Source organism: Hippopotamus amphibius, chromosome 9 (genome assembly GCF_030028045.1).
Source record: "Hippopotamus amphibius kiboko isolate mHipAmp2 chromosome 9, mHipAmp2.hap2, whole genome shotgun sequence".
Lineage (NCBI taxonomy): Eukaryota > Metazoa > Chordata > Mammalia > Artiodactyla > Hippopotamidae > Hippopotamus > Hippopotamus amphibius.
The window spans coordinates 118,317,188-118,330,751 of NC_080194.1; the positions used below are offsets into that span (position 1 = coordinate 118,317,188).

General features: G+C 41.8%; 1 long non-coding RNA gene across 2 annotated transcripts; it reads right to left on the bottom strand.

The window, feature by feature from the left end:
- Window positions 1–393: 393 nt before the first annotated feature.
- Window positions 394–7,966, bottom strand: LOC130861615 (uncharacterized). Of its 2 annotated transcripts, XR_009055597.1 has the most exons (4): window positions 7,032–7,966; window positions 6,841–6,925; window positions 6,437–6,517; window positions 394–2,572 (listed from the first exon to the last, which is right to left on the bottom strand). It is a non-coding gene; the product is annotated as an uncharacterized LOC130861615 (long non-coding RNA). The 2 variants fall into 2 exon arrangements; XR_009055598.1 differs by lacking the exon at window positions 6,841–6,925.
- Window positions 7,967–13,564: the final 5,598 nt, after the last annotated feature.

Consider the following 13,564-nt stretch of genomic DNA (forward strand, 5'->3'; position numbering starts at 1 on the left):
AGGGCTCCCAGAGACAGTGTCCCAAGAGACAGGCAGTGGAAAAGCCTGGACCTGGAAATTGGCCCGACATCACTTCCACCATAACGTATTGGGACAAACCGGTCACAGAGCCCCAAAGAGGAGGGGAGACAGACTCTCTCTCTGGAGGGGAGGAGTATTAAAGCATTTATGACCCTCTTTTACGTGCCACACATGAATATAAGGACAGATGCATAATCTTACAGGGAAGGAAAGCAGACATTAAAAAAAAATAAATTTTAAGATGGGCCTTACCTTACTGTTTAACATTTACCATGAAATAAAAATGATTAAAACATCGTTATGTTAAATAGTTAATATTTATCATGAAACCAAAATAATTAAAACAAAGTTATGTTAAGTACTTACACGTTATGCTTAATAAGAGTATTTGTGTATGCTTAACCTATATGTTAAATAGTTACCATTTATTATGAAACCAAAAGAATTCAAACAGTTGGGATATTGCTACAGAAAGATCAATGAGACAAAGAAAGTACAGGGACTTCTCTGGTGGTCCAGTGGCTAAGACTCTGCCCTCCCAATGCAGGCGGCCTGGGTTCAATCCTTGGTCAGGGAACTAGATCCCATATGCTTCAACTAAGAGGTTTTCATGCTGCAACCAAATAAAGAAAGAAAAAAGAAGAAAGAAAGAAGAAGACCTGATGCAGCCAAATAAAGAAAGAAAAAGAAAGGAAGGAAGAAAGAAAGAAAGAACAGCTATGCACACACACACACACACACACACACACACACACACACAGTTTATATAGTATGATAATATATTATATGTTAGACCCCCCCATCACATCACAAAATAAAATAACATGGTTTAAAAAAGGATATAATTGAATATTAATGTAATCTTGAGTGGCCAAGCCTTTTCTAGAATAATCACAGAGGAAACTATTAATAGTATTAAATATATAAGAAATTCTGTATCTCCAGAAAAACATGAAAAAAGTTAAAGACAAAGGGCAAACGGAAGAATTATTTGTGTTATATATATCAGACAAGGGATTCAAATCTTTTACATATAAATAGCTCTTTCAAATCCTTTAAAAAAGATATGTATCATATAAGCAAGGATATGAACAAGAAATTTTTAAAAAGAAACACAAATGTCCAAAATCATATAAAAATGTTCTGCCTCACTGTTGATTAAATTCTAATTAAAACCACGATTCTTCTGAGGATCACTCTGCTTTTACAAATCAAAAGCCTCAACACTGGCCCTACTTTTGACCCAGAACTCTCATTCCTAATAATTAATCCTAAGTAAATAATTATGGATGTGCAAAAAGATTGACCTACCAGATTAATTCACTCACGTATTATTTATAATAACGTGAAAAACCGGAGTCAATTAAATGTGTGACTGTGGGCGAGGCAGCTCTGAGGTGAGCTGCTGGGGTGTCCCTTCAAGAATGAACCTGTCCTTCATTGCAAGGAGTGCTGGAGCTGGCAGATTCCAGCTTTGACCCTTCCAGGATCCGCCTTACTCTCCGCAGAGGCCATGCACGCTCTTTTGTGGCAGTCCAGGGTGAGGACTGAGCAAGGTGCAAGGACCTGGAGAGCTTTGCTCGCCCCTGGGACTCCTCTAGCAGGAAACTGTGCTCCAGAATTCCCTGCTAACTTGGCTGAACCTTTGCCAAGTCTGCCTTGAGATAGGAGGCGCTCTCTGGCCAATCCCGCTTCTTCATTTTCTTATCTTCCCAGGTGCTACTCCCAACTGCACTCCTAAGTCCATCTCAGTGTCTGCTTCTCAGAGAACCCGATGAACAGAGAGGGCTAGGGTTCAGTTAGAATTTGGTCAGAGAAGCAGAACCACAAATGGTGAAAGGGGCCGAGGGACTTATTATAGAGACGAGACCTTGCACATCTGTGGGAACGGGTCATTGGTGGTCACGTATGGAAGGGGCTGGCTTTTCTGAATTCTGGTGTCGGGCCTGATGTCAACAGTTGGGAAGGAAAAATACACATCAAGTCACGGAATGCAAAGATGAGCAGCAGAGTGGAACCTGCATCAGTTACCACCTGCAGCCTGGATGATGTGGGTAACTGTCAGGTGAAGCTGGCACCCATCACGTGCATCTCCCAGGATTTGCAGAAGCCGAAGGAGACCCAGAGTTACTGGAGGAACCGCAGGCCTGGCCGCTGCCTCATGCCAACGAGGTGAATCAGCAGATCAGCCGCAACGTGTGTGAGGGCCATACGCTCACCTTCGGAGCACGAAAACATCTGCTCCTTCACGTCTGCCCACCCAGTCCTGCATACATTTGTCTCGTGGGCAACAGTAACCCAGCCTACAGGGAAGGGCATTCTGGGAGATGTAGTTCCAGCTTCGCTAAACTGAAGCAGAATGAAGCCACCATAATGGGACTGGTTAAAAATAACACATATTCGAAAAATGAGGTGGTATGTATCTATTTACAGTGATGCTATAGGGAGTTCCCCGGTGGTCCAGTGGTTAGGATTCCCGCTTCCACTGCAGGGGGCACGGGGTTCGATCGCTGGTCAGGGAACCAAGTTCCCTCAAGCCACACAGCGCAGCCTAAATAAATAAATAAGTTTAAAAAAGGATGCTATAGATGAACATTTATTGTCATTAAAAGACAACAATATATACATCATAACCCCACTGGTAAAAATATATATAAACATATAAAGACAAGTGTTCTAAGACGTTAAACATTTTAAAACAAAAGCAAAAGTCTCATTGGGTCACTCCTCTCCTTTAAACACAAACAGTTTTCCACAACTTAGAAGGTCTAGCAGTTTGGTAGCTGCCCAGAGCCTCTGTAATATGCACCACCTCTGCAGTCGTTTTAGCTTCACCTGCTATTCCTGCCTGCCTATTATTCCATGTTCTAGGAGAGGTAAACGTTTGAGGTTGTTACTCACAGGCACCATGTGCTTTCTCACTGATTCTGGCTTTCCTCTTTCCTTGGACTGTCTTTTCCCCTAGTCTTTGCCTGGTTAATTCCTACTTATTACTCAAGACATTTTCTTTCTTTGTTTTTTTAAAGCTCTTTATTGGAATATAATTGCTTTACACTGTTGTGCCAGTTTTTGCTGTACACCAAAGTGAATCAGCTGTATTTATACATATATCCCCTCCCTCCCAGGACTCCCTCCCACCCTCCCTATCCCAGCCCTCTAAATCATCATCCATCATCGAGTTGATCTCCCTCTGTTACGCAGGAACTTCCCACTAGCTATCTATTTTACATTTAGTAGTATATATATGTCTATGCTACTCTCTCACTTCATCCCAGCTTCCCCTTCACTCTGCCCCCCAACCCCGTGTCCTCAAGTCTGTTCTCTAAATCTGCATCTTTATTCTTGCCCTGTCACTGGGTTCATCAGTACCACTTTTTTTAGATTCCATATATGTGAGTTAGTATATGGTATTTGTTTTTCTCTTTCTGGCTTACTTCACTCTGTATGACAGTCTCTAGGTCCATCTACCTCACTACAAACAACTCAATTTCATTCCTTTTTATGGCTGAGTAATATTCCATTGTGTATATGTGCCACATCTCCTTTATCCATTCATCTGTTGATGGGCATTCAGGTTGCTTCCATGTCCTGGCTATTGTAAATAGTGCTGCAGTAAACACTGTGAAACATGTATCTTTTTGAATTATGGTGTTATCTGGGTATACGCCCAGGAGTGGGATTGCTGGGTCATATGGTACTTCTACTTTTAGTCAAGACTTTTTCTGATAGTGCTTTGATGGGCCATTTGTAACCCAGTGGTTCCCAAAACTGTGTGAACATCAAAATAAATTCCCTGGGAAACCTTTAAAAATATAGATCCTTGGGCTTCATCATAGACCTACTACAATAAAAGTTGCAGAGGTAGGGCTAGGAATTCTGTATATATTTTTTGGAAATAGATTTGTCTTCATGTGACTGAGACCCCAAATAATAATGGCTCAAACAGAATAGACATTTTTTTTCTCTCACATAAAAGTCAAAGATGACCTGACAGCTCTGCTCTGGATGTCTGTTAGGAGGCCAGACTCTTTCCACATGGTTGCTCTGCCATTCCTAGAAAGCTACTCTCCTCTACATGGTCCAACATGGTGCACCATTGTGTCTTCTGCACTCCAGGCAATGGGAAGAGAGGAAAGGTGAAGAGGGAGGGCACACACCTTTCACTGGAGTGCACTACTTGGAAGTGGCATGCGCTACTTCCCCTCACATCCATTGGCCAGAACTTAGTCTAGTTAGATGCAAGAGAGGCTGGGAAATGTAGTCTTTACTTGGGATGGTCAAATGCATAGTCAAAAATTCTATTTTTTAGAAGGGGAGACTGAATCTGGGAGACAACTGTGGTGTCTACCATAGTGTGTTTAAAAACTCAGCTTCCCAGGAGATCGCTACCGATGGTCATCAGGGCTTGGAACTATGGGAAGGTTCTTAGAGCTATCTCAGCCACTAAGTTTATCATATTACTCCAGAATTATCTCTTTTTGATGATCTTCACCTAAGAATGTGGCCTCCTTAAGGGCAGGGACAGTATCTATATTTCTGAGGCTAATAGTTGTCTGGTGCATAGTAGATGCTCAATAGACTTTTGTCGAAGGAACCGAATGGTGAATTCACATATCTCATTGGCATAATACAGAGTTTAAGATTTCTTTCTCAGTGATTACCAAAGTTTTCTAATGGTTACATCACTCTAAACTATACCATTTGGTTTGTTATATTTTTAATAAATTGTAGCTACTAAAGCATAATAATAATAATGGATACTTTTTATTGAGCTAAGCCTTTCACAAGCATTACCTCATTTAATTCTTACAACAGACCTGGGAGTTAGGTATTTTTTAATTAAGCCCACATTATGAATGTGAAGTAATATTCTCAAGGTCATGGAGCTACTAAGTGGTGAAGTCCATGGTGCTTGCTCTTAATCATTAAGCTATTACATCTGTTGAGAAATTGCTGGTGTCTAATCACATAAGTGTTTCTTTTAATTAAACACTCTCCCTGATTTTCCTTCAATTTTATATATGAATTCTCATAATTATACTTCAGTGGATACTAATTTGATATTCAAGAGGTCTGCTTGTCACTTCCCAGCACAAAAGTAATTCACAAAATTATTTAATACTCAGATCATCTTCTCATTGAAACCTCCACCAATCTCTTTCATAACTCCAAGTAAAATTTTCAGACTTGGTTTTGAGCAAATGATTACTTAAGTAATTATTAATATGCATTAACACTCTGGCTTACCAGGCACCAAGCTGAAAGCAGGTGTTACAGGGATTAGCAAAACAAATAATTCCACTGTCATGGAGCTCATATTCTAGAGAGGAAGGCAGACAATACAACCAAACATATAGTAAAGAGTTAAGTTCAAATAAAGGTAAGTGCTGTAAAGAAAGTAAAACAGAGTGATTTTATAGGCAGCAGTTGAGGGTAGAGTGGGGCTAGTTTAGATAAGGTGGTCAGTGAAGGCCTCTCTAAGGAGGTGATGCTTGAGGTGGGGCCTCAAGGCTGAGAACAAGTCTCCCATGGCAAGATTAGGAGGACGAGTACTCCAGCCAGAGGGTAAAGCAAGTGCAAAGGTCCTGAGGCAGGAACAGAAAGTGTTTAGAAGTGAAGAGAGTTAAGAGATGTATTGGAAAGAGGGGCAGAGACCTTATTATGTCAGTCAGTATAATGAGCTTGGATTTTATTCTAAGAGAAACAGGAAGCTGTTAGAGAGTTTTACATGGGATTGTAACATGATATGGCTTAAATTTTTAAAAAGTCCCTTTGGTTGCTGTGTGGAGAATAAATAAGGGGGCAGAATGGAAGTAGGGTTTCGTAGTTCCTCAATAACTTGAACGTGGAATTGCCATGTGACCCTGTAATTCCACTCCTGGGTATATACCCAAAAGAATTGAAAACACGTTCAAACAAAAACTTGTACTCAAATGTTCCTAGTAGCATTATTCACAATAGCCAAAAGGTAGAAGCAACCCAAATGTCTACCAAAAGATGAATCTACAAAATGTGATATTCCCATATAATGGAATATTACTTAGCCATAAAAGGGAGTGAAGTACTGACACATGCTACCACATGGGATGACTCTTGAAAACATTACGCTAAGTGAAAGAAGCCATACAGAAAAGGCCACATATTGTGTAATGCCATTTATATGAAAAGTCCAGAGTAGGTAAATCCACAGAGAGAGAAAGCAGCTTTGTGCCTGGAGACAGGAAGAATGGATTTTGACTGCTTAATGGGTATGAGGTTTCCACTTGGGATAATGATAGAAGTTCTGAAAATAGATGGTGGTGAGGGTTGAGTAGCATTGTGAACGCATGTAATGCCACTGAATTGTAAACCTTGAAATGGTACATTTTATATGATTTGTATTTAATAATAATAAAAATAATGATAAAAGAATTACCCAAGGTTCATTTAAAATGCAGCTTCTTGGGGACTTTTCTTTAGAAATCATGATTCTGCAGGTCTGGGGAATCCTAGGGACCTGTGATTTAAAAAAAAGAAAAAAAAAAAGAGGATTAAGATGGCGGAGTAGGAGGACGTGCGCTCACTCCCTCTTGCAAGAGCACCGGAATTACAACTAACTGCTGAACAATCATTGGCAGAAAGACACTGGAACTCACCAAAAAGACACCCCACATCCAGAGACAAAGGAGAAGCCACAATGAGATGGTAGGAGGGGAGCAATCACGTTAAAATCAAATCCCATAAATGCTGGGTGGGTGACTCACAAACTGGAGAACAGTTATACTGCAGAAGTCCACCCGCTAAAGTGAGGGTTCTGAGCCCCACATCAGGCTTCCCTACCTGGGAGTCCAGCAACGGGAGGAGGAATCCCCAGAGAATCAGACTCTGAAAGCCAGCGGGATTTGATTGCAGGACCTCTACAGGACTGGGGGAAACAGAAACTCCGCTCTTGGAGGGCACACAAAAAAATGTGCTCACCAGGACCCAGGGGGAAGGAGCAGTGACCCCATAGGAAACTGAACCAGACCTACCTGCTGGTGTTGGAGGGTTGCCTGCACAGGTGGGGGGCAGCTGTGGCTCACCGAGGAGACAGGGGCACTGGTAGCAGGGGTTCTGGGAAGTGCTCATTGGTGTGAACCCTCCCAGAGTCCGCCATTAGCCCCACCAAAGAGCCTGTAAGCTCCAGTGCTAAGTAGCCTCAGGCCAAACAACCAATAAGGTGTGAACACAGCCCCACCCATTAGCAGACAAGCAGATTAAAGTTTTACTGAGCTCCACCCACCAAATCAGATTAAAATCTTACTGAGCTCTGCCCACCCAGCCCTACCTACCATCAGTCCCTCCCATCAGGAAGCACCCAGGAGCCTCCTAGATAGCTTCCTCCACAAGAGGGCGGACAGCAGTATCAAGCAGTATCAGCAGTGTTTCGTCTTGTGGAACTGAAAACCACAGCCACAGAAAGACAGAGAAAATGAAAAAGCAGAGGACTTTGTACCAGATGAAGGGACAGGATAAAACCCCAGAAAAACAACTAAATGAAGAGGAGATAGGCACCCTTACAGAAAAAGAATTCAGAATACTGATGGTGAAGATGATCCAGGACTTTGCAAAAAGACTGGATGCAAAGATCGAAAAGTTTACCAAAGACCTAGAAGAATTAAAGAACAAACAAACAGAGATATGCAACACAATAACTGAAATGAAGAATACACTAGAAGGAACCAAGAGCAGATTAACTGAGGCAGAAGGGCGAATAAATGACCTGGAAGACAGAATGGTGATAATCACTGATGCGGAAAACAATAAGGAAAAACGAATGAAAAGAACTGAAGACAGCCTATGATACCTCTGGGACAATGTTAAACGCACCAACATTCGCATTATAGGAGTCCCAGAAGGAGAAGAGAGAGAGAAAGGACCAGAGAAAATACTGGAAGAGATTATAGTTGAAAACTTCCCTAACATGGGAAAGGAAATAGCTACCCAAGTCCAGGAAGCACAGAGAGTCCCAGGCAGGATAAACCCAAGGAGAAACATGCCAAGACATATAGTAGTCAAATTGACAAAAATTAAAGACAGAAAAATGTTATTAAAAGCAATAAGGGAAAAACGACAAATAACATACAAGGGAACTCCCATCAGGGTAACAGCTGATTTCTCAGCAGAAACTCTGCAAGCCAGAAGGGAGTGGCATGATATATTTAAAGCGATGAAAGGGAAGAACCTACAACCAAGAATACTCTACCCAGCAAGAATCTCATTCAGATTTGACAGAGAAATCAAAAGCTTTACAGACAAGCAACAGCTAAGAGAATTCAGCACCACCAAACCAGCCCTATAACAAATGCTAAAGGAACTTCTCTAAGTGGGAAACAGAAGAGAAGAAGAGGACAAAACAAAACAAAACAATTAAGAAAATGGTAATAGGAACATACATATCGATAATTACCTTGAATGTAAATGGACTAAATGCACCAACCAAAAGACACAGACTGGCTGAATGGATACAAAAACAAGACCCATATATATGCTGTCTCCAAGAGACCCTCTTCAGACCTAGGGACACATACAGATGGAAAGTGAGGGGATGGAAAAAAGATATTCCATGCAAATGAAAATCAAAAGAAAGCTGGAGCAGCAATAGTCACATCAGATAAAATAGTCTTTCAAATAAAAAATGTTACAAGAGACAAGAAAGGACATTACATAAAGATCAAGGGATCCATCCAAGAAGAGGAGATAACAATTATAAATATATATGCACCCAATATAGGAGCACCTCAATACACAAGGTAAATGCTAACAGCTATGAAAGAGGAAATGCAAGGCAGAAATAGAGACACAGATGTAGAGAACAAGCATATGGACACCAAGTGGGGAAAGCAGGGAGGTTGCGGGGGGATGAATTGGGAGATTGGGATACCAAATTGTACACTCTAAATATATGCTGTTTATTGTCTGTTAACTGTATCTCAATAAAAATTCTTAAAAAAAAAAAGAGTGGAAGCAGGAAGACTAGACAGGAAGAGGGGTGATTTGGACTAGGATGGTGACAGTGGAGATTAGATGTAGGAAGGCATGGGACACATCCTAGAGGTAGTGTCAACAAAACATGCTCACGGTTTGAACTTAAGGTAAAAGATGGATCAAAGATGGTTCGCAGATTTTTGACTGGAGCATCTGGTTGGAGAATGGTGCCCTTTGTAGAGCAGGGAGATTCTAGAGGAGCAGTACATTTAGGAAAATTAAGAGTTTTGTGCCTATTTAAGCAAAGTTATACCTTTTCTTGGAGAAGGTGCCAATGTGGAGATTGCTAGATGCCTATTGTAGCCTGTCCATTCCCCTTTTCTTTAAAAATAAAAAGCTGATTTTATTTGGAGTGGCAAAGTGTCCAGCTAAAAGTCAACATTTCTTCGGTTCCTTTTCAGTTAAGGATGGCCAATGAGCTGTAAACAGGTCTTTAAAATTCTTTAAAGGGCAATGATTTAGCTGCGAGGGACAACCCTCTTTTCACTTCCTCTTTTACCTAATTAGAACATAGTCATAATGTTGAACACGAACAACCTTGACCTTGAGGTTGGAAGTTATATGCAAAGGATCAGAGAAGGAGCCTGGATCCCAAATAGCTTTATGGAGCCACCATGCCAGTTCTAGCCTTTTAAAATAAAGTATAAACCCTAAAATTGTTTAATCCACAGTAACAGGATCTCTGTTACTGGTAGGTGAATGCAATTCCTATCTGATACTGTGCCAATTCTAGAAAAATATATTTCCCTATAATTTCCAAAGTTTCCATCTTAATTCCCATCCTCCTCCAAGGAGCATACTGAAGACATTTCCTAGAAATAGTTTATTCATAGCATGTCAATCCACTGCACTAAAAAAATATTTTCTGAACATGCTTTTGGCCTAATTATCCCTAACCAACATGTGTTAGCAATATAAAGCAAGCATTTGTGATTTTAATGTGTTATTTTTTGTGCAGTCTCCTAAATTTTGATGTTTTAAGTTTCTTGCCTTCAACATTAGCTAAGGGCGATAAATTGAAGAGGTTGTTGCAGTTCTCTGGGTGCCAAGAATTATACTGGTTTCTGTCCCACAGTTGAGAACATAAACCCTTCAGTGCAGATGGAAACATTGTAGAGTTCTCTAGATATATTCCTTACACCCACGATGGAGAGTCTGGTAGGGACTGGACATTGAGCTATAATTTTTTGAAGCTCTAAAAATGGCCATTAAAAAATTACAAGCAATACATGTTGATACTTTTATGGAGAACACCCAAGAAACTGTTCATACTGGTTACTTCTGAGCAGTGGAAATAGAGGTCTGGGGAGGGGAGGGGAGACTTTTAATTTCTAGACTACACCCTACATTTTTTTCCTTTTTTTGCAAAATAGATAAACAACAAGGTCCTACTGTATAGCACAGGGAACTATCTTCAATATCTTGTCATAAACTATAATAGGAAAGAATATGAAAATATATATATATGTATAACTGAATCACTTTGCTGTACACCAGAAACTATCACAACATTGTAAATCAACTATACTTAAAAAAAGAAAGAATAAAAAAATTTGTTTTAACATCATGGGTTTCATAGTGGGTGGTTAATAGAGACAGTTCCAGAGCCCAGACTGTGAGGGTTCAAATCCCATCTCACCACCTACTGGCTCAGTGTCCCCAGGAAAGTTGATTTATTTACCAAACACATATATAGCAATTAATACATGCCAAGCTCTGTCCTGAGTATTTTAAAAAGAGTAACTCATTTAAGTCTCAGAATAACCCCCAAAGGTTAGGAACTATTATTATCTCCATTTCACAGATGAGGAAACCAAGGGGCATGAACCCACCCAAAGATAGGCAGCTAGTGAAAATAATGGGGACAGGATTCCTCGCAAACATTCTGGCAAGAGAGCCTTTGTTTGTCAGAATGATGCTGTGTGGCCATGCTGAAGTGCTAAACCTGTCTATGCCTCATTTCTCTTACAAATGAGAATAATAGGGGACTTCCCTGGTGGTACAGTGGTTAAGAATCCACCTGCCAATGCAGGGGACACGGCTTCAAGCCCTGGTCCGGGAAGATCCCACATGCCGCAGAGCAACTAAGCCCGTGCACCACAACTACTGAGCCCGAATGCTGCAACTACTGAAACCCGTGCACCTAGAGCCTGTGCTGTGTAACAGGAGAAGCCACCACAATGAGAAGCCCGCGTACTACAACAAACAGTAGCCCCCACTCACCGCAACTAGAGAACACCCGTGCACAGCAATGAAGACCCAAGGGAGCCAATAAATAAATAAATAAAAAGAGAATAATAATAATATTAGCAACAACATCAACAACAGTAATACCTACCTCATAGGATCGTTACAAAGAGTAAGTGCACTAGTTAATGTAAAGTCGTTAGAATGGTTCCTGAGCTGTGGTAAGCATTAAATAAATGGTAGACATCATCATCATGACTTTGACAAAATTAAAAAGCTAAGCACAAGCAGATTTCACTGTTTAGGTTAGAGACTCGAGTTTGGGCTTGGGGTAGACAGTTCCTTTTTTCTGGGGAGGACCATCTAGGTGAGCTCTTTGACTTTCGGCAGGTATAAGGCAAGGACAAATCCAGCGTTTGCAGGCACGCTCTTGCTTGGTTTCCAAAGCTGGGAGGGAAGGAGTTCGTGACCTGGCGGGAGGGGCCAGCCAGCTCCCGGTGGGTGGCTTTTGAGTCTGAGTTTGGGCATGTGCCCCTCAGAGAAGCCGCGTTGGGTAGGGTGTCTCATGATTTGAAGGGTCCAAAGAGGCCATGCTGGGGCCCCAGCAAAGGGTGACACAGTGTCCTGAAGGTCACAGACTGCAGAGGCCTCAGTGTGGTACCCAGGATGGGAGACAGGATATGAAAACCCAGTTATGCCCCAAGTTCAAGATAGAAACCGGTGGTCTCCTTCCCCACCCACCCAATCCCAGTTTAGAGAGGCACATTCCTTAAATCCTTTGGTCATTTCTTCTCCAATTTACCTCCCCATTTATAAATCTATGTCTGTGCTGCTGTTTCTTATCTTTTCAATTATAGACATTCCTGCTATCATCTGTTTCTACCCCCAGAACAGCTCTGACAACACACATGGGCTTCCCACCCTCACCCCCACGCCCACCCCCGGCCCCCACACACCAGCCAATTCCCTGACACCACCTACAATTCAATCAACCCTGACACCCTCTACCTGGAGTTAGCGTCAGATCCCACAAATTAAGGGCTCAGTCCTACAAGACGGTCCCCTCTTCAGATGCCAGCTGGAAGTCTCAGGCCTCCTGTACTTCTGACCAACTGGCTATAAGTCAGGGGTTCCCACAGCCCCCTCCTTGCCTTCTATAAGTTACTAGCATGCCTCATAGAACTAAGGAAAAGTTTACTTACTAGTTTCAGTTTATCGTGAAGGATACAACTCAGGAAGAGACAATGGAGGAGATGCATGGGGCAAGGCACAGGGCAGGCAGGGCAGGCAAAGGGCAGCAAAGCTCCAGGCATGCCGCCCCCCACAGCGCCTCGATGTGTTCACCAACCCAGAGGCTCTCCAAACCCCAACGCTTACGGTTTTTACGGAGCTCCCATCACGTAGGCATGATTAATTACATTGTGGGCCATCAGTGATTATCTCAATCCCCAGCTCCTCTCCCTTCCCTAGAGGTCAGGGGAAACTGCAGCCCTTGCATCCCATGCTTGGTTCCTCCAGCAACCAGCCCGCATCTGGAAGCCATTTAGGGGCCCACTGAGTCACCTTATTTGCATAAACTCAGTCCTGGTTAAAGGAGTTAATTATGAATAACAAGAGATGCTTCCTTTATTCCCAACACTCAGGAAATTCCAAGGGTTTTAGGAGATCTGTGCCAGGCACTGAGGATGAAGACCAAATATATATTTCTTATTGTATCACCACATCACAACATTATTTTTTTTTCTTTAGGAACTTTTATTGATACAGTTGACATACAATAAACTGCATGTAGTTAAAGCGTACAAGTTGATATTTTTTTCTTCTTAGTCATGTATGCATGGCAATCCCAATCTCTCAATTCATCCCACACCAACCTCCCCCACCGCCCCCGCTCCGCTTCACATTATTTACTGACTTCCTGATATAAAGGGTTTGACTCTTTGACCCACTCCCCACACATTCCATTCCCATCTTTAACCTCATCACAGCACAAGGTTTGGCTAAATCAATATTTAGTACTTAAGCTATGCTGACAGTGCAAATACCCTATAGGCTGAGCCACGTCATGTACTACGATTCCCTTTCCTTCTTGTGTAAGTTTTTGTTTTCCTTGGAGTGAATGCTTCCTTTATTTTACTTTATCAGTTTTCAACACGCTCATCACCAGTTCTGCCTACACCAACAGCTTCTCAGGAATATCTTCAGTTTCAAGCACAGCAGGTAATTTATTACCCATCCTCCTGTCTTCCAAAACCTCTGCAGTCAACTGTGTTTTCCAAAACTGGCCACAACAATATTTCCTCTCCCACATGCTCTTCCAGTATTTTGTCACTCCACATCAAAGGCAGAG